Source organism: Anolis sagrei, chromosome 2 (genome assembly GCF_037176765.1).
Source record: "Anolis sagrei isolate rAnoSag1 chromosome 2, rAnoSag1.mat, whole genome shotgun sequence".
Lineage (NCBI taxonomy): Eukaryota > Metazoa > Chordata > Lepidosauria > Squamata > Dactyloidae > Anolis > Anolis sagrei.
In genome coordinates, this window is record NC_090022.1 from 175,168,228 (window position 1) to 175,193,158 (window position 24,931).

The 24,931-nt window shown below is 44.2% G+C and overlaps 1 protein-coding gene across 2 annotated transcripts in view; it reads right to left on the minus strand.

The window, feature by feature from the left end:
- Nucleotides 1-18,989, minus strand: part of GPR173 (G protein-coupled receptor 173) — a 42,641-nt gene extending 23,652 nt beyond the window's left edge. Inside the window, exon 1 of one of the 2 annotated variants that reach the window (XM_060763227.2) lies at nucleotides 18,404-18,989. The gene's annotated coding sequence lies outside the window, so the exon portion shown is untranslated. Of the gene's footprint in view, nucleotides 1-17,760; nucleotides 17,922-18,403 lie in introns of those variants that run through there. The other variant, XM_060763228.2, reaches the window with a different exon arrangement.
- Between the last annotated feature and the right edge of the window lie 5,942 nt (nucleotides 18,990-24,931).

The following is a 24,931-nucleotide window of genomic DNA, read 5'->3' on the forward strand; positions in this document are numbered from 1 at the left end:
AAGAAAAAAAGGAAGAAAGAAAGGTAAGTAGGAATTACAGAGGAAGGAAGAAAAGTAAGAAAAGGGGAAAGAAAGGTAGGTAACTAGGGAAAACAGGGGGAAGGAATTCAGAATTCAGAAAGCATACTGTAGTGGTTTGAACCTCGGAGTATGGCTCTAAACCCACTATGTGGTTTTAGGCAACTCACACTTTCTTAGCCTCATAAGAAGACAAAGACAAATACCCTTTGAAAAAAAATACTGGCAAGAAAATTATGTGATAGGGTTGCCTTAGGGCCTCCCTAAGTTCGAAACAACTTGAAGGCACACAACAACAATTCTAATTAATCAATAATTACACCTTACTTGGAAAATGGGGTGCTAAAAACCTATTAGCCCCAAGAGCTAAGGTTATATAATTTCAACGTATGGTCGAAGGCTTTCATGACCCTTACTACACACAAGTTGTGCAGGCTTGACGTAGACCATTGTTCCCACTTGTGTTCCCATTCCTCTGCAAGTTCATGGGACTTGAGATCGAGGGTCTCAATGAGATACTGATTTTGCTATCATCACCAGCCTGCTTCTAAACACCAAGACCATGCACCACAAGGCTCCTCACTGGATAATAGAGTTCCAACTCTGCCTCCTTGGACTTGTGCTGCGTCACCTTCACAAGCCCCAATGGTGACTTCAAGGGCTTTGCATGCCACTACTTCACTGCCACACTACCGGGATGATGAATCAATGACTTCTGTTGTATCAATCAGATTTGACACTTCTCCATCCCCCACTGACCATCCACAAGGCAAGGGCTCTTAGTCCTGAAGTTTGACAATTGACATCTAAAGTTGACTATCCTATGTCTCGAAGGAAGATAGATGCTTTTGAACTGTGGTGCTGGAGGAAAGTTCTGAGAGTGCCTTGGACCGCGAGAAGATCCCACCAGTCCATACTTCAGGAAATAAAGCCCGACTGCTCATTGGAGGGAAGGATAGTAGAGGCCAAGATGAAGTACTTTGGCCATTTCATGAGAAGACAGGAAAGCTTAGAGAAGACAATGATGCTGGGGAAAATGGAAGGAAAAAGGAAGAGGGGCCAACCAAGGGCAAGATGGGTGGACGGGATCCTTGAAATGACTGGATTGACCTTGAAGGAGCTGGGGGTGGTGACGGCTGACAGGGAGCTCTGGAGTGGACTGGTCCATGAGGTCACAAAGAGTCGGAAACGACTGAACGAATGAACAACAACAACAAATATTATGTCTTGTGTCTTTATATTATTTTAATGTTATGTTTTTTCACTGAGATAGTGTTCAATTGTTTTAAAACTTTTATATAAATAATGTTCTAACAGCCAGCCCTCCATATTCATGGATTCTCTATTCATGGATTCAACCACCCAAGACTTGAAAATATTCAAAAAGCAATATTCCAAAAAGCAAAACTTTATTTTGCCATTGTATAAGGGACAGTATTTTACTACACCGTTTTACATAATGGAACATGAACCTCTATGGATTTTGGTATTCACCCGGGGGGGGGGGGGGGGGGTGTTCTGGAAGCAAACCTCAACAGATACCATGTTTTCTAAACTCTATATCCCTGTACATATAAAAAAGTGGCATATAAATTCTATATGAAAAAAGTAACTTATAATAAGATGGAGAGCGAAAAAAAAAGTTGGGCTCCTTCAGAGATAACATAAAGGGACAAAGCACAAGGTACAAAAAAGAAAGATCAGTGTCAGGGAGAGATATGGACATGAAGGATTCACCTGTTCATTCTCATAATCCAAGTAGAACGGCTAGTAAGGAAGGGCTGTTCATCATACTGTAACTCTGCACACACTTTACAACTGCCCTGGGAGCTAGCCTACCTTTGACTGATGAGGACTGAAATACAGAGCATTGGGAAGAAGGAAGCTGTAGGACATGGTGGAAATCATGCAGCTCTCCAAAGATTGAACTGAGACTCTCAGACGTCCTACCCAGCACAACCCACAGTGGTGAGGAATTCTGAGAGTCTAGCTATATCTAGAAGGCTGAACTTTGCTCATCCCTACAGTAGAGGAAGGGAATTTGGGTGGTAGGAAATAATGCACTTCTATATAAATAAAATGTATTGTTCGTTTGTGGGATTAACAGAACTCAAAAACCACTGGACGAATTGACACCAAATTTGGCCACAAGACACCTACTAACCCAAGGACTGACCATCACTCAAAAAATAGATTTTGTCATTTGGGAGTTGTAGTTGCTGGGATTTATAGTTCACCTACAATCAAAAAACATTCTGAATTCCATCAATGATGGAACTGAACCAATCTTGGCACACAAAAGTCCAATGACAAACAGAAAACACTAGAACACTAGTTTAAAATAAAAAGCTTTTCAGCTCTTTTGGCCTTGACAACCATAATGGCTGGCCCGCAGGCCCTTGCCCATGTAGTGATAATCCCAAATGACATGGAGGACTTTATCACACTAACCTGCTGTCTTGTTGCATTTGTGTTGTTTAAGAAAATGTAAATGTACATTCACTGGAACCCTGCCACAATTGCGTAATGCTGTAACTTTGTTGATGTGAATTTCTGTGATCAGTTTTCGGCATAGCTGTGCTTCCTGCTCATGTTTGCTAGCATGTGCACTGTCATATTTTCAGTGTATCCCCTTATTTTATTTGCAGCCGCAGAGTTTTGATACTCTCGCAAGACCTTCTCTTGCTTCGCTATAAGAGGACTACAGCAGAAGGAAATTATTGCACAAGGAAAAGTGACAGAATAAGAGTGAGACTGAATTTCCCGAGATAATCCAATCACAATTCAAGCACAAGGCAACTACATGTTAGCTGTGACATCATACAGTAAGTCCCACCAATAGGTGTTTTTATCCTGCTATAATTGCATTTTAGCAGTCCTATGTGATAAAGCAGGGGTCCTCAAACTAAGGCCCGAGGGCCAGATACGGCCCTCCAAGGTCATTTACCCGGCCCTCGCTCAGGGTCAACCTAAGTCTGAAATGACTTGAAAGCATACAACAACAACAACAATCCTACCTCATCAGCCAAAGCAGGCTCACACCTCCCATTGAAATACTAATAAGTTTATATTTGTTAAAATTGTTCTTCATTTTAATTATTATATTGTTTTTAGGTAGATTTTTTCCCACTACAAATAAGATATGTGCAGTGTGCATAGGAATTCATTCATATATTTTTTTCAAATTATAATCCGGCCCTCCAACAGTTTGGGGGACTGTGACCTGGCCCTCTGTTTAAAAAGTTTGAGGACCCCTGTGATAAAGCCTATAAACAATGCCCGAGTTACAAACATTCGATTTACAAATGACACCTAGTTAAGAATGGGGTGAGACAACAGGAAGTGAGAAAAATTGGCCCCTCAAAGGTAAATTCACTCCTGAAAGAGTTATCATGGGAATAGGTGGCTCCACTGAAGATTTATTAGCAATCCTTGTTTTCACAACAAGCCAAATTTTTCAAAATCCAATTATCACAGGGACAGAAAGTGAAGTGAAATCTTCTGAACAGTAGCACACACAGTAAAACAAATACCACAGGGGTGTTAATTCTTCCCTGTGCTATCCAAACCTTATATATCTGGAGTTACACTTTCATAATGAAGCTGTTCCTGACTTCCATGCAAATTCTTTTTTTCAAACATATTTTATTATGTTATAAACACAAATCAACAGTACAAATTCCAAGTGTTACACGTATAAATCCTGAGTAATTCAACAAATATTAAAGACATTATGCTAATTTAGACTGGTGTAGATTATATTTTTCCACCCTCCCTCCCTGTCCCTCTCTCTTCAACCACAGTATATTTGTACTAATCTTGTGGATCCAGCCACTGGTAAAGTCTTTGTATTTTTTTCTTTGATGTGATCAACTTCCATACAAATTCAACTTAAGAACAAACCTACAGAACCTATATTGTTTGTAACTTGGGGACTGCTGGTACTGGTAAACCCTCTTAAAATGCTTTGCAAAATTCCTGCCATTTTGACAGAGCTGGATAAGAGATGAAGGATGTTATAGATTGGACAAAGAAGAGATGGGTTGTTGTAGGGTTTTTCGGGCTATATGGCCATGTTCTAGAGGCATTTTCTCCTGACATTTCACCTGCATCTATGGCAAGCATCCTCAGAGGTAGTGAGGTCTATTGGCACTAGGAAAATGGGTTTATATATCTGTGGAATGACCAGGGTGGGGCAAAGAACTCTTGTCTATTTAAGTTAGGTGTGAATGTTTCAACTGACCACCTTGATTAGCATTTGATGGCCTGGCAGTGCCTGGGGCAATCTTTTGTTGAGAGGTGATTAGATGTGCCTGATTGTTTCCTCTCTGTTGTTTTGTTGTAATTTTAGAGTTTTTTAATACTGGTATCCAGATTTTATTCATTTTCATGATTTCCTCCTTTCTGTTGATATTGTCCACATGCTTGTGGATTTCGATGGTGAGATGTTTCTTTCCTGGATATTCTCCATAAGAGCTGGGTCTTATTCTCTTCACTCATTCACTTTATTAGAAAAACTATATTTTCTTCTTTCTCCTTCCCCTTTTCCTTTTTAAATATTTGTATGTAAAATCTTAATAAAGTTACATTAAAAATAAAGGAAGAAACAACAGCTTTTCCAAGGTCATAATTTTGGTGCACATTTCATTGGTCTCTCTTGTGTCATATGGGAAGGGTCATTCAATCTCCTACCAATATTGCCCTGAAAAGTAGCGCTGTTACAGTGATATTTTTCAGCAAAAAGAAAGTTGGTTCCATTCAGTTCTGGGGAAAGGAGGGAAGGCATTCAGTTAGGTTCGATTTGGGAAAACCAGGCTTTATGAAGGCCAGCCTCGTCTGCATCTTAAAAACACTTAAAGTAATGGTAGTTCACTTTATCATTTCTGAAAAGAAGAGGAAGAGAGGGAAGTTCTGCCTTAACTCTTTAGTAAGCCAGGTATAACAGCAGTCCTCAGGCAGCCCTGTGCTGGATTTCTGAATCTGCCATTAGGGTCTGGATAGACTCAATTGTTTCATTGTAACCACACCCTGTGCCTGCAGATATGCCTTATTCCAGTGTTCTCAAGCTGGGGTCCCCAGATGTTTTTGGCCTTCAACTCCCAGAAATCCTAACAGCTGCTAAACTGGCTGGGATTTCTGGGAGTTGTAGGCCAAAAACATCTGGGGACCCCAGCTTGAGAACCACTGCCTTATTCATTTACAAGACCTGTACACAATGAAGGTACAGAGTCCACCCACTTCCCAATGCCATACATTGCAGTTGATGCTAGGGTATAATTTTTGGATGAACAATAGAAAATATCACAGGCTAACCTTGTAAGCACAAGGGAGAGAGCCTTCTCCTCTGTGGCCCCCCGACTCTGGAACTCATTGCCTGATGAGATTAGGAAGCCCCCACCTTAGAAACTTTCAAGAGGGATCTTAAAACCTGGCTTTTCTGGAGCGCTTTTGGAGAGTAGCCATATTATCATACATAGTTGCTCCCCCTCAACGGTTTTTGTCCCCAGCAGAGGTAATTTTCAATGGTAAGCAAACAGTATCCCCCCCCCCCCCAAACCAATCACTGATATGGAAGTTCTGTGTGCCATATTTGGTTCAATTTCATCATTGGTGGAGTTCAAAATGCTCTTTGATTTTAGGTGAACTATACATCCCAGTAACTACAACGCGCATATGTCAATGTCTATTTTTCCCCAAGAGCGCCTCAAGAGCGCCCCTGGGCAAAATCAACTATACTGCAAATGCTTACTTTGCGTAATGGTTGAGCCACCCCTGGTCCTCAGAGTATATTTCCCCATCTGCATGAAGGTCTATATTTATGACCCCATTCCTTCGAGTTTCTCCCCCACAAACAATTTGCTCCATCCCTATCTCATCCTGATTTTAGTATCTTTAGTATTTTAGTTTTTTATCTCGAATAGCTCATTGCTATTTTATTGGATATGATTTTGCTATAGCTTTTTTTTTGTACTCATATGTTGTATGTATTTTATATTGTTGCTATTATGTTTTGGTTTTATTTTATTGTAATATGCTGTTGGGCTTGGCCTCATGTAAGCCGCCCCGAGTCCCCATTGGGGAGATGGTGGCGGAGTATTAAATAAAGATTATTATTATTATTATTATTTTAATATGTGTGCAAACACAAAACATATTGCTGTAATTATATATATATATATATATATATATATATATACAGTTCATTAATATTGTTATTACACTGACAAGAACAAGAACTCAATTATCTACTATATGTTCTTGTTGCTGTTTGAGTTTCACTGGCAAAAACCTGCATGGGCCCTCTTTATATCATCTTCACATAGCAATTTATCAATTTAGATGTAGATCAGTGGTTCTCCCGGTGGCGCAGTGGGTTAAACCCCTGTGCTGGAAGACTGAAGACTGATAGGTCGCAGGTTTGAATCTGGGGAGAGCGCACATGAGCTCCCTCTATCAGCTCCAGATCCTCATGCAGGGACATGAGAGAAGCCTCCCACAAGGATAATAAAACATCAAAACATCCGGGCATCCCCTGGGCAATGTCCTTGCAGATGGCCAATTTTCTCACACCAGAAGCGACTTGCAGTTTCTCAAGTCACTCCTGACATGACAAAAAAAAAAGTGGTTCTCAACCTGTGGGTCCCAAGATGTTTTGGCCTTCAACTCCCAGAAATCCTAACATCTGGGATTTCTGGGAGTTGTAGTCCTAAACACCTGGGGACCCACAGGTAGAGGAACACTGATGTAGATGATGGGAGTTGGCATCAGACACCTGGCAGAAGTGGAGTGGCAAACTCTGCAGAAACACACAATGTGCATGTCTTCTCACAGTCAAAGTTTCCTATTTTAATATCATGCAATCTGTGATCTATCACACTCATGTGCACACATACAATTTATTCATACTCATTAGACCAGTGGTTCTCAATCTGTGGGTCCCCAGGTGTTTTGGCCTACAACTCCCAGAAATCCCAGCCAGTTTACCAGCTGTTAGGATTTCCAGCAATTGAAGGCCAAAACATCTGGGGACCCACAGGTTGAGAACCACTGCATTAGACTGAATGTTCATCTCAAAAAGTGGATTTTAACTTGTGCAGACACAAATCCCTTGTGCCTCACAGAGTTCTGTAAAATATTTTCTGCTGCTACTCCCACACACACAGTGTCAGGTCTCTCTTCTTCGTCTTCCAGTTAGGTCATTCCAATTAAAGGCGAGATATATGTGATGTTGAAAAGAATTTCAAATGAGGATTAAAAAATACAAAACTATTGACTCAGATCACTAATTCATTTAGCAAAGCTTTCCCTGTTTTGGCTGTCAACAGATTCCCAGCAGGATGTTCCTTGCCCTGTTTCGCAATACATTTAATGGGGAACACCAGGGGACTTCTCCATCACATGCAGCACCTGAATGATGGCCCTTCCCCTCCCTTATAAACCCTTGAACTGGAATTTCTTCATGCTCCCACTTCACTGTATATACCAGTGCATATGTCTATAAACTTTTGTCAAAAATCAACTCAAAATCTGAGTTGACGTATCCACAGGTCAATGCAAGTATAATATAGTAACTGTTATAACACACACACATACATATGGAACCATCACCTTCTCTGAGTAAAGGAGTAAAAATTGAGAGCTTAGTCCGTTCTGGAAGAACCTAAAAAAATGCATTTATTTCAAGGTGCTGCTTCTGGCCTTTTTAAATATCTGGGTGGGAAAATAGGGACTCTTCCCTATTGACATGCTGCTACTTTACCCCCTTTACAGAAGGATTCCTGACTTATAAGTGGATGGACTTTTACATGAGCATATATGGTATTGAATAGATTGGACTGGCCAATAACTTGGGAGAAGGGTGGTTTTTTTCCCTCCATGTCTCACATCCTGTGGTCTCCTTCCTGAAAGGAGATTCCATCTAAACTTCCTGACTGTGAGAGCTGTTCAGCAGTGGAACTCTCTGCCCTGGAGTGTGGTGGAGGCTCCTTCTTTGGAAGCTTTTAAACAGAGGCTGGATGGCAATCTGTCAGGGGTGCTTTGAATGCAATATTCCTGCTTCTTGGCAGGGGGTTGGACTAGATGGCCCATGAGGTCTCTTCCAACTCTACGATTCTATGATTTTATGACTAGATATTGTTTAGAAGTACCTGCATGGTACACTTGATCTGAGCCCTATGGGTTGATCTGAGAGAAGAGCCTGATAGTTTTGCCTTGGGATTTGGGATGCACTAGTTCATCAGTGGAACTCCCTGCCCCAGAATGTGGTGGAGTCTCCTTCTTTGGAGGCTTTTAAATAGAGACTGGATGGCCATCTGTCGGAGGAGTTTTGAATGCGATTTTCCTGCTTCTTGGCAGGGGGTTGGATTGCATGGGCCACGAGGTCTCTTCCAACTCTGATTCTATCATTCAAGTTCAGCAACTGGAACCCTCCTTTAAGAAAGCCAGGGATCTATTAGGACTGTAGGCAGAGGCGGCCCTAGGTAATTTTCAACGGTAAGCAAACAGTATTTTGGCGCCCCCCCCCCCCCCAAACCAATCATTGATATATATTTTCTGTTCGTCGTGGGAGTTCTGTGTGCCATATTTAGTTCAATTCCATCATTGGTGGAGTTCAGAATGCTCTTTGATTGTAGGTGAACTATACACCCCAGTAACTACACTTGCTGCACTTGCTCCCTTGCCTGGCCCGCTTTGGGTCCGGAGGTGTGCCTGAAGACCCCGGTGTGTGCACCAAAAGTCACCTCTTCTCCCGACTTTCGCCTCAGCCATTGGGACCAAGAGAGAGAGAGAGAGAGAGAGAGAGAGAGAGAGAGGTGGAGATGCCCATCTTTCCTGAAGGTAGGCGCAAAACGCAAAAACAAAGGAGGGAGCGGAGGTGGGAGATACCTCCAGCCAGAGGGGCTCTTTCTCTCTCTCTCTTGGTCCCAATGGCTGAAGAGAAAGTCAGGAGAAGAGGCGACTTTTGGTGTGCACGCTGGGGTCTTCAGACACGCCTCCGGACCCGAAGTGGGCCAGGCGCGGCGGCTCCGCCCCTTGGCCCACCCGTGGATTGGGGAGAGGAGAGGAGGCGGGTGGAGCGCTGGGGGATCGGGAAAGGGAGCCAGTCATGGGGAAGGGATAGAACACGGAGAACGATTGAGCGGCGGCTCTGCTCGCGTACCCGGTGGCCGGGTGGAGCAGAAATGAGGGGGGCTAGGCGAGGTTCAAGGGCCCGGCCCCTTTGGGAAGAGGATTGTCCGGCAGTGAGGCAAGAAAGCCGAGGCTCCCCCCGGACTGCTAGGGCTGTTGTGAGCTGAGGGGGGGCTCCTCAAGTGGCAGTCGAGGGCCATTTACAGAGGCGCCTCTGTGCCCCTTGCAAAAAAAAAGTGTTCTGCGACCGCTTACTTCGCGTAATGGATGAGCCGCCCCTGACTGTAGGTGGGCAACTATGAAGAGTAGCAGCTGAACAGCTTAGATGTTTGCCTTGTTGCTGACCCCTACACTAGCTACTTTCTTTAGTTTCCAAAGAATCTATATGCCCAAACTCCAGATCCCTTTGTCTGAGAACTTTAACTCATAGATCATCCCTTTGTTTACCATATTTGATTTAAAAGAACTATGAGGCCTGGGGAAGGGAGTAAGGCCAAACAATAATTGCTCCAAGACTGACACCTGCTGCTTAAAATAGGAACTGGGAAGGAAGTCACACTACCATGGGTCAGTAGCACATAATGTCTCTGCCCTATAATAACTGATAGAATGCATGTAATGATAGTGGCACGGCCAACATTGCACTCTTTCATGGATATTCACAGTCATGGTTACACACACATCCCTTGACAATACTCTTTATATTCCGAGTTGTACATACTCACAACACAGCCATAATAAAGCACACCACATCTGTGAAAATGGGTCTCAAATACCACATGCATTCTGACACGGTGCACATTATCTTCCCAGACGTGCTAATTATTTCACTGATGTTCATAATCTGATTGACCTATGCATACAAGTGTCCAATTTTATTGGCGGATCCATCAGTCTATGGACAGATACAGAGAGGCACATTTATAGATATGAAAAGGAGCAAAGAGTCTTGTGGCTTCTTAAAAACTTGTAGAATGATGTGATACCACAATGATATGGCAATCCTCATGATCCAAAAGTAATCCAATGGAATTTATTGACTCAATATGCTCGCAGACCAAAATGCACAGACTACGATCCAGGTAACATTTATTCACAAAATAATAATAATAATAATAATAATAATAATAATAATAATAACTTTATTTATATACCGCTCCATCTCCCCGAGGGGACTCAGAGTGGTTCCCAGGTAACATCACAAAACATACAAAGTAAAACAACAGAACCATAAGATTAACAAAACAAAATATAAGCATAAAAAATTGTCGCCATAACACACATATATTAAAAGTAATCCTGCCTGTTCAAGGTAATTAAAAAATGTAAAAGGCCGGGCCAAGATTTGTGCAAGCCCAAAAATTCTAGGGGCCCCAGGAATTAAGTACAATGCTATGGCAGGCAACAATAATATTAGGTTCGGGTCTGTGGCTGTTCATTCCGGGGCCAATTAGAGGAAAGAATCTGGGTAATGGATAGGAAGAATAAGGTTGTTAGAACTGGTCATTTTCAAAGGCTTGTTGAAACCACCAGGTCTTCCAGCTCTTATGAAAGGAGGGGAGGGATGGGGCCTTTCTTATTTCCCTTGGAAGGGCGTTCCAGAGACGGGGAGGGGGCACCACCGAGAAGGCTCTCTCTCTCGTCCCCACCAATGGTAGTGGGACTGAGAGGAGGGCCTCCCCGGAAGATCTTAGAGCTTGTGCCGGTTCATAGAAGGAGATGCGATCGCGGAGATAGGTGGGGCCCGAACAGTTTAGGATAGTGTTTCTCAACCTGGGGGTCAGGACCCCTGAGGAGGTCATGAGGGGGTGTCAAAGGGGTCACTGAAGACCATCAGAAAACACAGTATTTTCTGTTAGTCATGGGGGTTCTGTGTAGAAAGTTTGGCCCAGTTCTATTGTTGGTGAGGTTCAGAACGCTCTGATTGTAGGTGAACTATAAATCCCAGCAACTACAACTCCCAAATGTCAAGGTCTATTTCCCCCAAACTCCACCAGTGTTCATATTTGGACAAGTTGAGTATTTGTGCCAAGTTTGGTCCAGATCCATCATTGTTTGAGTCATCATCTATCTATCTATATCTATGACTGGATGACTCTTTGTCAGGAGGACTTTGATTATGTTTTCTTGCCCTGATGAAGGGAGTTGGTCCAGATTCATCATTGAGTCCACAGTGCTCTCTGGATGTTGGTGAACTACAACTCCCAAACTCAAGGTCAATGGCCACCAAACCCTTCCAGTATTTTCTGTTGGCTGTGGGAGTTCTGAGTGCCAAGTTTGGTTCAATTCCATTGTTTCTAAATCCTAGAAACTACAACTCCCAAATGACAAAATCAATGCCCTCCCAAGCCCACCAATATTCAAATGTGGCCGTATTGGGTATTTGTGTCAAATTTGGTCCAGTGAATGAAAATACATCCTGCATTTCGGATATTTACATGATGTTTCATAACAGTAGCAAAATGACAGTTATGAAGTAGCAACGAAAATGGGATTGGAAAGGTTGAGAACCACTGGTTTAGGGCTTTATAGGTCATGACCTGCAGCTTGAATTTGGCTCAGCAACTTATCGACAGCCAGTGAAGCTGTTTTAATAGGGGTGTTGTTTGCTCCAGTAAGGAGCCTGGCTGCCGCCCGTTGTACCAGTTCAAACTTCTGGGCCGTCTTCAAGGGCAGCCCCACATAGAGCGCATTGCAAAAGTCAGCATTCTGTTATAATCATGCATTTGGCAGCATAACCTGTTTGGTCAAGTCCAGGTAAGATCTAAATTCAAACCCAAATGTTTTGCATGTATTGATGCACTAAGTTTGAAATCACAAACACACTTACTAGAGGGTAAGTTCAGTTGAAGTCAGTGGTACTTCTGAACAATTTTTGGCTAGCCTATGTAAGAAACTCATCCAACACATTTATTACTGCCCCTATTCACACCTCTTTCCATTATATTACACTAATGCATACACAGTGACTAACCCTTCCAACGAAACACACTTAAATAGATTAATATTCATTCATGTATCATGCCACATAAACACACACACACACTAATGTTCTATCACCAGTTCTCAAACACACGACATTCATTCTCATTATTAATCAAATAAAGGCAATAGCTCCTAGAGATCTTCTAGTGGGATTAGGCACATATTAGTCATTTAGCTTCACAGATGTAAACTAATTTACTCTAGAAAAATCATACTTATTCAGTGACTGAGACAATTTGAATACTATAGGAATACATCTGGTTGACTTACTAAGGTTTTACACAAAAAATTTTTTAAAAAAGCAAATCCTTCTCTTATTCTAGTTGACTAATTGGTAACATATAATTGGCTTACATGCCTCCTATGGGGGAATCCTCTTCAGTGGATGACCTGGGTTAAATATCTCAGAGGAATAGCCTGTTTTCAAGGGATTTTGATTTAGATCACAGAAATCTCGCAGCCTTGGAATCGAGAGCATCTAATTTTTTATTAGAGCTAAGAAAATCAGAATCTCTTTCTGAGCTGGGGACAAAAGCTGATGTAAACCAACCAGTGGATATAGGTACTTAAACTAGTAAATTGCCAGGCAAAGAAGTAATAAAAACTCCTAGTGAGTAAAGAGTGGCCACGAGTACAAATTTTCAGCAGCAACTCTTTCCTTAGATGGTTCAAGTTATAATCTATATAATTAAAAATGTAATGTTTGTTTGTGGGATGAACATAACTCAAAAACCATTGGACGAATTGACCCCAAATTTGGACACAAGACATCTCTCAGGCCAACGTGAGACCATCACTCATAAACACACTGGAAAACACAGCAGAAGGGACTTAAAAAGCCAAAACCAAAAAATTTACATTACAACACACACATAAAACTACATATATAAGCAAACACACATATATGCATATATGCATATACACATACAAAACACATACACAGAAAGGAGGGAGGGCGGGAGGGAAGAGAGAAGAAGGGAGAGAAAGAAGGGTAGAGAAGGAAGGAAGGAGAGAATGAGAGAGAAAGAAGAGAAAGAAGGAGGGGAGGAGAGAAGAAAGGAAAAAAGAAGGGTACAGAAAGAAGGAAGGAGAGAAAGAGGGATAGAAAGAGGAAAGGAGAGAAGGAAGGAAAGAAAGAAGGGTACAGAAGGAAGGGAGGGAGGGAGGAAGGAGGAAAAGAAGGAGGGAAGGAGATAAAGAAGGAAAGAAAGAGGAGTACAGAAGGAAGAAAGGAGAGAAGGAGGGAAAGAGAGAAGGAGAGAAGGAAGGAAAGAAAGAAGGGTACAGAAGGAAGGAGAGAAGGAAGGAAAGGAGGCGGGAAGGAGAGAAAGAAGGAAAGAAAGAAGGGTAGAGAAGGAAGAAAGGAGAGAAGGAGGGAGAGAAAGAGGGGGGAAAGAGGGAAAGAAGGAGAGATGGAAGGAAAAAAAGAAGGGTAGAGAAGGAAGGAGAGAAGGAGGGAGAGAAAAAAGGAAAGAAAGAAGGGTAGAGAAGGAAGGAGAGAATAAAATAAAAAGGTGAAAGAGGGAAGGAAGGAGAAAAGGAACGAAAGAGAGAAAGAGGGAGGGAGGGAAGGAAGGAGACAAGGAAGGATGGAACCAAAGAGCAAAGGAAGCGAGAAAAGAAACAGGTAGAGAAGAAAGAAGAAGGGAAAGAAAAAGAGGAAAGGAAGGAAAGAGGGAGGGAGGGAAGGTTGGCCACAGCAACGCATGGCGGGTACATCTAGTAATAATAATAATCATCATCACCATCTTTATTTATACCCCACCACCATCTCCCCCAACAGGGACTCGGGCGGCTTACATGAGGCCAAGCCGGAACAACAGATTACAATAAAATAAGATAGAAATTGCAATAAAATAAACAAGTAGGCTGTAGCTATGTCCTGGCTCAGGCTCCAAAAGTTAGGCTCAAGAGCATTTGGTTCCAGCCAGAGTTCATGGCTACTTTGCCTTCTACAGATGTGTTTTCTTGGACAGCTGGGCTACCTTCTTCATCCTTCATTTAAGCACTGAACTTTTTTGCTTTCTAATTTCTTTGTCTTTACACTGTGTGAAGTAGGGCACTTGCTACTAATTCTCAAAAAGGAGAGTCATAATGCTGGAAACTTACACCTTCACTGGGTTGTTGTAGGTTTTTTTGGGCTATCTGGCCATGTTCTAGAGGCATTCGCTCCTGACGTTTCGCCTGCATATATGGCAAACATCCTCAGAGGTAGGACCTCACAACCTCTGAGTATGCTTGCCATAGATGCAGGCGAAACGTCAGGAGATAATGCCTCTAGAACATGGCCAGATAGCCCAAAAAAACCTACAACAACCCAGTGATTCCGGCCATGAAAACTTTCGACAATACACTACACCTTCATATTGGTGTAAAAGTTGACTTACATACTAACAAGACAGAACATATTAGTTGCCCAAAAAGGTACATTTTAAACTTACTAGTGACTTACTCAGCCTTGCAAATGAAACTCTTAAAGTTACTAACCTATCATTTCGTTATTTATTTACTACTAGCCGTCCCCTGCCACACATTGCTGTGGCCCTGTTTGTGTATATGTGTTTTGTATGTGTGTATGTGTGTGTATATATTTGTGTATATGTGTGTTCGCATATATATGTGTGTGTGTGTTGCTGTGGCCCAATTTGTGTATATGTGTTGTGTGTGTGTATATATATGTGTATATGTATATATTTATGTATATGCATATATGTGGTTTTGTGCATGTGTTGCAATGTATTTTCTAATATTTTTTTGCTTTTTATGTCTCTTCCACTGTGTTTTTTAGTGTTTTTATGAGGGATGGTCACTTGTTGGCCTGATAGATGGATTGTGTCCAAATTTGATGTCAATATGTTAATTCCACAAACTAACATTACATTTTTATTTATATAGTCTAGCATGTCTTCCCACTTTGGAATCTGGAGTTCTAAAATGTGAAATATTCTAACATCCAAATTTGTTCACATGGGTGACTGAGATAGTGACACATTTGCTTGCTGACAATTCAGTGCACACAAAATTTGTCTCACTATGTATCTTATTGTGTGTTGAGTGTATTCTAAAATCTGGGGAAAAAAATCAAAAATACAGGATACTTCTGATCCCAAGAATTTCAGATAAGGGACAAACAACCTGTATTAGACCTTAAATTATTATATACAATATATTATATATAATAATATATAATATTATATATATAATATAATTATATATTATTATATTATTATAATTATTATAAAGCTTTCACGCTTGATTGCCTGGACCAACTCACTGTTTATGCTCAGATGGATAGTTGTTTATAAGGGTGAAGCATTATTTACATAGGTTGTTGTAGGTTTTTCGGGCTATATGGCCATGTTCTAGAGGCATTCTCTCCTGACGTTTCGCCTGCCTCTATGGCAAGCATCCTCATCTATGGCAAACTACCTCTGAGGATGCTTGCCATAGATGCAGGCGAAACATCAGGAGAGAATGCCTCTAGAACATGGCCACATAGCCCGAAAAAACCTACAACAACCCAGTGATTCTGGCCATGAAAGCCTTCGACAATACATTATTTACATACTATGGAGATCAATAAAGTTATCTGTAACAGAAATGTAGACCATTCACAATAGACTTACTCCTGAGTGACATTAGTACACAGTTAAATGTGAAATTCATATTCATAAGTTCAGTGACATTAACCCTGAAGTTAGGTGAAAAGAAAACATATTCTGGGTTGTTGTAGGTTTTTTCGGGCTGTATGGCCATGGTCTAGAGCAGTGGTTCTCAACCTGGGGTCCCCAGATGCTTTTGGCCTTCAACTCCCAGAAATCCTAACAGCTGGTAAACTGGTGGGATTTCTGGGAGTTGTAGGCCAAAAACATCTGGGGACCCCAGGTTGAGAACCACTGTTCTAGAGGCATTCTCTCCTGACGTTTTGCCTGCATCTATGGCAAGCATCCTCAGAGGTAGTGAGGTCTGTTGGAACTAGGAAAAAGGGTTTATATATCTGTGGAAAGACCAGGGTGGGACAAAGGACATTTGTCTGCTGGAGCTAGGTGTGAATGTTTCAACTGACCACCTTGATTAGCATACAGTGGGCTGGCTGTGCCTGGAGCAATCTTTTATTGAGAGGTGATTAGATGTCCCTGATAGTTTTCCCTTTGCTGTTTTAATTTTAGAATTTTTTAATACTGGTAGCCAGATTTTGTTCATTTTCATGGTTTCCTCCTTTCTGTTGAAATTGTCCACATGCTTGTGGATTTCAATGGCTTCTCTGTGTAATCACCTCTCAACAAAAGATTGCTTCAGGCACGGCCAGGCCATCAAATGCTAATCAAGGTGGTCAGTTGAAACATTCACACCTAGCTCCAGCAGACAAGAGTCCTTTGTCCCACCCTGATCATTCCACAGATATATAAACCCTTTTTCCTAGTTCCAAAACACCTCACTACATCTGAGGATGCTTGCCATAGATGCAGGCGAAACGTCAGGAGAGAATGCCTCTAGACCATGGCCATATAGCCCGAAAAAACCTACAGCAACCCAGTGATTCCGGCCATGAAAGCCTTCGACAATACAAAGCATATGCTATTTCTCAAAAAACAAAACAAAAAAGCCAATCCTCATCTAAAATGTTTGGGATTTAGAACCTTTTGCCATTAGCTTACTCTTCTCTTACACTAAGGTATCTGTTGAAGAAGGATCAGTCCATCATTGTTTCTTTAATTTTGAAAACATGCACTCCAAAAGACCACACAATTCAATCCAAGAGTGGACCCAGAATTGCTTACCAAATCCAGACCAGGCCCAATGAGTGGGAACAAAGGGAACATACACTCCTACCCGTAGCTTACTCTTTCACTCGGTACCTCACTCACTTGTGTTTTTGATGTCAGTGCGGAAGGGAATATTAAAAACTGGATGTTGAAATCTGAGCTCTTCACAAAGTGGCTCAGTTACTCAACAAAGGGTTGATGTTCCTTGGATGGCATAAATGTGTGTGTGTCTGTGGAGGGGGGGGGGGATCATTGTGTTAGAGCATCAGCTCTGATCCAGCTCTATCTCCAGCTCTTCCCACGTCTCCTACATATATACAGAAGGGAAACCACCATGGAATGGAGAGATGGTGGGGGCTGAGGAGCAACAGGGTGGAAGAGACAAAAGGAGCGAGCAGGCAGTGAGAAGGTGGGGTAGGTAGAGATCTCTGGTGAAATGGAAATAAGACTCCCACACTCAGCTTGGTCATGAGTATGTGGGGGTGGATTTTTTAAAAAGAGAACAACCTCCCCCCACTCTCACCGCCCCTCCATCATCCCCAAACAGGTGGTGGCTCTATGGAGACATCTAAAAAGCAAGAGAGGGATAAAGGAGCAGGGAAAGGCGGTGACAGAAGAGTGAGATGGATGGATGGATGAATAGAAGGAGAAGATGGGCTTCCTATGATGGCTGTGGATGGAGACGACAAGGGCTATGTGTGAGAGTGTTGTTTTGTGTGTGTATGGATGGAGGGATGGGCAGACAGAGACATGAAAGGGAGGGAGGGAAGAAAGGAAGGAGGGGAGTTTATGGCCACAGACAACAGCCCTGCATCACCAGCTCTGAGCATGCGGTTTTGCCTGGCGACTGGGGCCTGCTCACCTCCGATCCTTTGGTCCGGAACATCAGTTGTAGGGATGACACTGGGACCAGTGGGTGGGTGGGGAAGGGAGCCAATGGAGGGGATGGAGGGACGCTCCATCCCTCCATCCCCTACCAAGGGGGGCTGGCGAGGGGTATCCCAGGGCTGTTGCCTTGGCAACACGGCTGGTCTTGTTGCCTCCTCCTCCTCCCAGGAAGGGATGGGGAAGCTGTCACTTTGAGAGGGTGGCCCCCTCCTCCCCTTGCTCTCTTCCGGCAGGCCCTGATTCTGCCTCCTCCTTCTCCTCCTTCTCTCCCTATTGTCCTCAGTAGTCAGCTTGGGTAAGGTGGCATCTGGCAGAAAGACCTGAGTCTCAGCTGCTTCTCTTCATGGCGATGAATGATGAACAGAATGGGAGATCTTGCTGAAGAAGCGGAGGAAGTGGAGGAGGAAGAGGAGGGTTGGTGGAGATGGAGGGCACAATCTGGGTGAGAGGAGGCAATCATGGGATATGGTCCCCCCCCTTTGCCCCCCTTTGCCACATTTAGACCAAGGTTACTACACCTCCCCCCCTCCTCCTCCAAAGATATGAAATTAAAGCATCCTCAGCAACAACAATAACAACAACAACCAGTCTGGCTGGTTTCCCCCCCCCCCTCTTACCAGATTCCCCCCTTGGATCAGTCCATTTCCATTCTGAGATCCCAGCAGCAGGAATCCCCTGCCTCCTCCCTTTTGAAGGAGGGGAGGGAGGGAGGGAATTATCCGGAAGGGTCCATTCCTTCAACAACAACAAAACAGGCTCTTCCTCCTCTGGACTGCCGGGCCAGGGCCGCCCGAGGCACAGCAGCAGCCCGCCGCCACATCCCAGCCCACGGATCCCCACGATCGCCTGTCTGGATCAGTCCATTCCTTCAGTGGGGGGTGGCGAGGGCCTTCCAAAACAACAACCAAAAGATGGAAAGGAAACACTGCTCCTTGTACCAATCAAGCCATCTTGGTCGGAGAAGGAAGAATAGGGGGAGGGGGGGGGGCAATAATAGGGGCTGCTTAGGCCCCGGCGCCCCCTCGCTCCATGGGGTGAAAAAGAGGGCTGTGGGTCCAGATCACCCCCAGGCTTGATGTCACTGGGGGGGAAACGGCAAGGAGAGGCGCTGGGTGGAATGGCTGTTGGAAGCGAAGCAGGGAGGACAATGGCCAGCGAGGAGCGCGCTCCCGGTGTGGATGGATGGTGTGTGCGTGCCTGCGTGCGCGCTCCCGCCTCTCCTCCTATATCCCCCCCTCCTCACCTAGTGCGATTGGGGGGGGGGGGGAGCTTCGGGAATTTCCGGACCGGTTCGGAGATCCCTCAGCGAGGGAGGAAGAGAGCATCCTTTTCCTATGGACCAGGTGATGGGAGGCAGGCCTGTAGCGAGGGGGGTGGGGTGGATGGGTGGGGGGTTAGGGGTTCAACCTCCCCCCCCCGAAATGTTTCAGATTTTTTTAAAAACCTGGTTTACTCATGAATTTTAACTGGTTAACCCAATCCCCATGCTAAGTCTATGAGATGCAAAAAATTAAGAGTCCCTCCAGAACTGCAAGCACTATCTCAGGCAAATATTGACAATTTATTCACACTGTCATTACTTGCAGCAATAGCCGATGTAGTGAAGCAACCAAGTTGGGGGGGGGGGGTGTTGAATGCTCTCATTAAGGAGGCCAGACTTGGTGGAGGTGGTTGATAGGGGCAGAGCTGCAAGCCATTGAAGGCTGCTCTGACCCCTGCTGTGCTCTTTGCTTCAGCATGACCTTAACCCCCCCCCTGAAATTTTCACACACACACCCCTCCGAAATTTTCAACCCTCCCTGAAATTTTCAACATCCCCGAATTTTTTTTCTAGCTACTGCCCGGCATGCAACTACTGCAAAGGAGGAATGGGACTGGACCCAAAGGCTTTTGAAAGTGCAATTGGCGGGGACGAGGGATAGGGCTTTCTCGGTGGTGGCCCCTCGACTCTGGAACTCTCTCCCTAAGGACATCAGGCAAGCACCAGCCAGGATAACTGCATGCCCATCACCCTTCAAACACCTACCCTTTTCACCGGGTCATGCCCAGCACTTTTTAATTTTAATTATTACTTTTGGCCCTGCCACAGATTCTAATTGCATCATGGTGTGTTTTTAATGTTATTGCCTTGTTTTTGAGTTATTTTGCTGTATTGTTGTTTTTACTGTTGTATTTGGGCTCGGCCTCTTGTAAGCCGCACCGAGTCCTCCGGGAGATGATAGCAAGGTACAAATAAAGGTTTATTATTATTATTATTGTTGTCATTGTGGGGTGTGTGTGTTGAATGCTCTCATTAAGGAGGCCAGACTTGGTGGAGGTGATTGGCAGGGGCGGAGCTGCAGGCTATTGAAGGCTGCTCTGTCCCCTGCTGTGCTCTTTGCTTCAGCGTGAGCTAGGAGGCAGGTTTCAACCCCCCCCCCTGAAATTTTCAACCCCCCCCCCCAAATTTCAACCCCTCCCAAAAAAATTTTCTGGCTACGGCCCTGATGGGAGGCACCAGGAAAAAGGAAGAGGGGCCGACCAAGGGCAAGATGGATGGATAGGATCCTTGAAGTGACTGGCTTGACCCAGAAGGAGCTGGGGTGGCCATGGCAGATAGGGATCTCTGGTGTGAGATGGTCCATGAGGTCACGAAGAGTCGGAAGCGACTGAACGAATGAACAACAACAGGTAAAGGTAAAGGTTTTCCCCTGACATTAAGTCCAGTCGTGTCTGACTCTGAGGTGTGGTGCTCATCTCCATTTCTAAGCCGAAGAACCAGCATTGTCCATAGACTCCTCCAAGGTCATGTGGCCTCCATGGAGCACCCTTACCTTCCCGCCAGAGTGGTACCTATTGATCTACTCACATTTGCATGTTTTCGAACTGCTAGCTTGGCAGAAGCTGGGCTGACAGAGGAAGCTCACGCCGCTCCCCAAACCTGCGACCTTTCGGAGACCACTCAGTTATGTCTTTCATATATCACCCTAAGGTTCCCTGTCATAGATGCAGGCAAAATGTCAGGAGAGAATGCTTCTAGAACATGGCCATATAGCCTGAAAAATCTACAACAACACAGGATCCAGATTCCTCCTCAGTCTCTTTCAGGTGGGGGGCAGGGTTTCAGTGGGCCTATCCTCAAAGCACACACACAGCCAAGCATGAGCACATGCAACCTGCCTTCCTGGGGTCAGTGCACTCACTCCTCCGGCAGCTCTTGGCTGCTGGACCAGATCCCACCCCCGGATTCTGCAAAGACTCGGTTGCCAAGTCAACCATCCTCCGCCAAGGCAAGAGAAAAACTTAGGCCATTAGCATCTTTTTAAGGAGAGCTCCCCACTTCCCTTTTGCCTGCAGTTCTCAAGGTGCGCTGAAGGCATCATTGGAGCTGGGCTACAAAGGGCCTAGAAGCATTAAATCAGGAAACGTCCCTTTCCCTTTGGTGGTGGGAGTTGGGAGTTACTTGGTCCTTTTGCTGACTGAGGTGTCAAGCAACACTGTGGAATCAAAGCAGTTTTGAAACCACTTGAACTGCCCTGGCTTATTTATTTATCATGTCAGGAGTGAACCAAATAGTTGTATTGCATTAAAACAAACAAACAAAGCGCAAAGTTTCCAAACTTGGCATTCTATTAAATGTCCTTTGACCAGTATCTGGCCACTTGGAGTGCCTCTGGTGTTGCTCTCTCTCTCTCTCTTTCTCTCTCTCTCTCTCTCTCTCTATATATAAATTATATTATGACTATAAGAAGGTTCTCCATTGTGCGTGTGGCAGGGCTCAGGTTGCATTGCAGCAGGTGGTCAGCAGTTTGCTCTTCTCCACACTCGCATGTCGTGGATTCCACTTCGTAGCCCCATTTCTTAAGGTTGGCTCTGCATCTCGTGGTGCCAGAGCACAGTCTGTTTAGTCACCCAGTTTTCTGTGTGCCCAGGAGGAAGTCTCTCCTTTGGTATCAGCCATTGATTGAGGTTCTGGGTTTGAGCCTGCCACTTTTGGACTCTCACTTGCTGAGGTGTTCCAGCAAGTGTCTCTGTAGATCTTAGAAAACTATTTCTTGATTTAAGTTGTTGGCATGCTGGCTGATATCCGTACAGGGGATGGGCCGGAGATGTCACTGCCTTGGTCCTTTCACTATTGGTTGCTACTTCCTGAGAGATGTCAGGTGGTGCAATACTGGCTAAACAGTGTAATTTCTCCAGTAGTGTAGGGCACAGGTACCCCGTGATGATGCGGCATATCTCATGACCTCATGGACTAGCCCACGGCAGAGCTCCCTGTCGGCCATCACCTCCCCCAGCTCCTTCAGAGTTAAGCCAGTCACTTCAAGTATGCCATCTTGCCCATGGTCGACCCCTCTTCCTTTTTCCTTCCATTTTCCCCAGCATCATTATCTTCTCTAAGCTTTTCTGTCTTCTCATGATGTGGCCGAAGTACTTCATCTACCTCACTACCTCTGAGGATGCTTGCCATAGATGCAGGCGAAACGTCAGGAGAAAATGCCTCGGGAACATGGCCATATAGCCCGAAAACCCCCACAAGAACCTACTTCATCTTTGCCTCTAATATCCTTCCCTCCAATGAGCAGTCGGGCTTTATTTCCTGAAGGATGGACTGGTGGGATCTTCTCGCTGTCCAAGGCACTCTCAGAACTTTCCTCCAGCACCTCAGTTCAAGGTGGTTCAAGCTATAAGGTATAGATCAGAGAAATTACCATTAGGCTATAAGGTATAGTGTATATCAAAGAAGAAGGAGAAGGAGAATATGAGAAGGAGGAAGAGGAAGAAGAACAACAACAGTGGGTCCTTGATATCTACTGGAATTTGGTTCCAGGTTCCCCTATGGATACCAAAATATGTGAGTGCTCAAGTCCCATTAGATATAGTGGTGTAGTAAAATTGTTGCCCTGATATAAAATGGTAAAATCATTGTTTTGATTTTAATTTTGGAATATTTGCACACCATGGATAGATGGAATCTGTGGATACAGATTCTGTGGATATGGATGTCCAAATGTAAATATTTATTCCAGAAATGTATAATGAGGGATACCAAACTTATAGCTGTGCTTATAAGTTTTTAGAGTAATAATTTGCTGGATAGCATGGAAGTGACGGTCCTCCGCCATCAACTCCGCTGGGCCAGCTATGTTGTCCGGATGCCTGACCACCGTCTCCCAAAGCAGTTGCTCTACTCCGAACTCAAGAATGGAAAACGGAATGTTGGTGGGCAGGAAAAGAGATTCAAAGATGGGCTCAAAGCCAACCTCAAATTCTCTGGCATAGACACTGAGAACTGGGAAGCCCTGGCCTGTGAGCACTCCAGCTGGAGGTCAGCAGTGACCAGCAGTGCTGCAGAATTTGAAGAGGCACGAATGGAGGGCGAAAGAGAAAAATGTGCCAAGAGGAAGGCGCGTCAAGCCAACTCTGACCGGGACAGCCTTCCACCTGGAAACCAATGCCCTCACTGCGGGACACGATGCAGATCAAGAATAGGGCTCCATAGTCACCTACGGATCCACCCTGGAGGATTATCCTACTCGGACAACGAGGGATTGCCTAAGTAAGTAAGTAATGGCATTAGGCAGGGAGGATAATTTTTTTTTCTCCAGGAGAAAAAGTTGCTAGTTGCTACTGTAGCATTCCTCAACATGTTGCCTTCTAGATGTTTAATTGTTTCTCACTATTGGCCATGTTGCGACTTATGGCAGAGGTAGTCCCCACATGTGTACACAGTAGGGCAAAGCTATTCCGCTCTTAGGAAAGATAATACATTTAATTGAAAACGAACCATTAAACTAGGACAGTGGTCCTCCAGACAACTAATTTCTAGAGTGGACACTAAGTTCAAGAATAAATGCTTTTTAATCTTAAAGGAGTATTCTGCAGCATTCTAACCATTTACTGAAAACTGGTACAACTGGAATTTTGCAAACCTCTCTTGTGTGGTTTGCTAACTCCATGAGGTAGGGAAATGTAAAGGTTTTCCCCTGACATTAAGTCCAGTCATGTCCGACTCTGGGGTGTGGTGCTCATTTCCATTTCTAAGCCAAAGAGCCAGCGTTGTCCATAGACACCTTCAAGGTCATGTGGCCAGCATGACTGCATGGAGCGCCGTTACCTTCCCGCCGGAGCGGGAAGTTCTAAGAGTGCCTTGGATCGCCAGAAGATCCAACCAGTCCATACTTCAGGAAATAAAGCCTGACTGCTCATTGGAGGGAAGGATATTAGAGACAAAGATTAAGTACTTTGGCCACATTATGAGAAGAAAGGAAAGCTTAGAGAAGACAATGATGCTGGGGGAAATGGAAAGAAAAAGGAAGAGGGTCTGACCAAGGGCAAGATGGGTGGATGGTATCCTTGAAGTGACTGGCTTGACTCTGAAGGAGCTGGGAGTGGCCACGGCCGACAGGGACCTCTGGTGTCTGACTCTGGGGTGTGGTGCTCATCTCCATTTCTAAGCTGAAGAGCCAGCGTTGTCTGTAGACACCTCCAGAGTTATGTGTCAGGCAGGTACTAAAATCTTTTGGGCCACAGTCTGTGGAAGCTTTTGATTTTGTGAGTGTCCCTCTTCCCTTTGTGTTAGAATGCATTTACTTTGTGGCAAGAGAACCACAATTTGAAACAACAGTCTGCTATGACGAGGAACATCAATTGATGTGATAGAACGCTTCTACAGGAGAAAGGTTCTTTAAGCTAAATATGGAAGAACGTTTGGACCTCCAAAAATCTTGGACTTCAACTTTGAGAAGCCCCAGGCAATACTGTCAATTGTACAGGACCTGTGAAGTTGTAATATCTTGAAAACAATACAATAATAAAAATTAAATAATTAAATTAGTCTTGGTGTCTTATTAGACCCTCTGCTCACAATGGAGGCCCAGGTCTCTGCTGTGAGCAGATCTGCGTTTTTCTATCTACGTCAGGCTAGGCGATTGGCTCCCTACCTATCTAGGAACGACCTGGCTATGGTGATCCAGGCGACAGTCATCTCGAGGCTTGACTACTGTAACGCCCTCTACATTGGCCTTCCTTTTTCAGTGATCCGGAAACTGAAGCTGGTGCAAAATGTGGCGGCTTATCTTCTCGCCGGGGTGCCAGTGAGGTGTCGTATCACCCCAATTCTACAACAGCTGCACTGGCTTCTGATTGAATACCAGATTACTTTC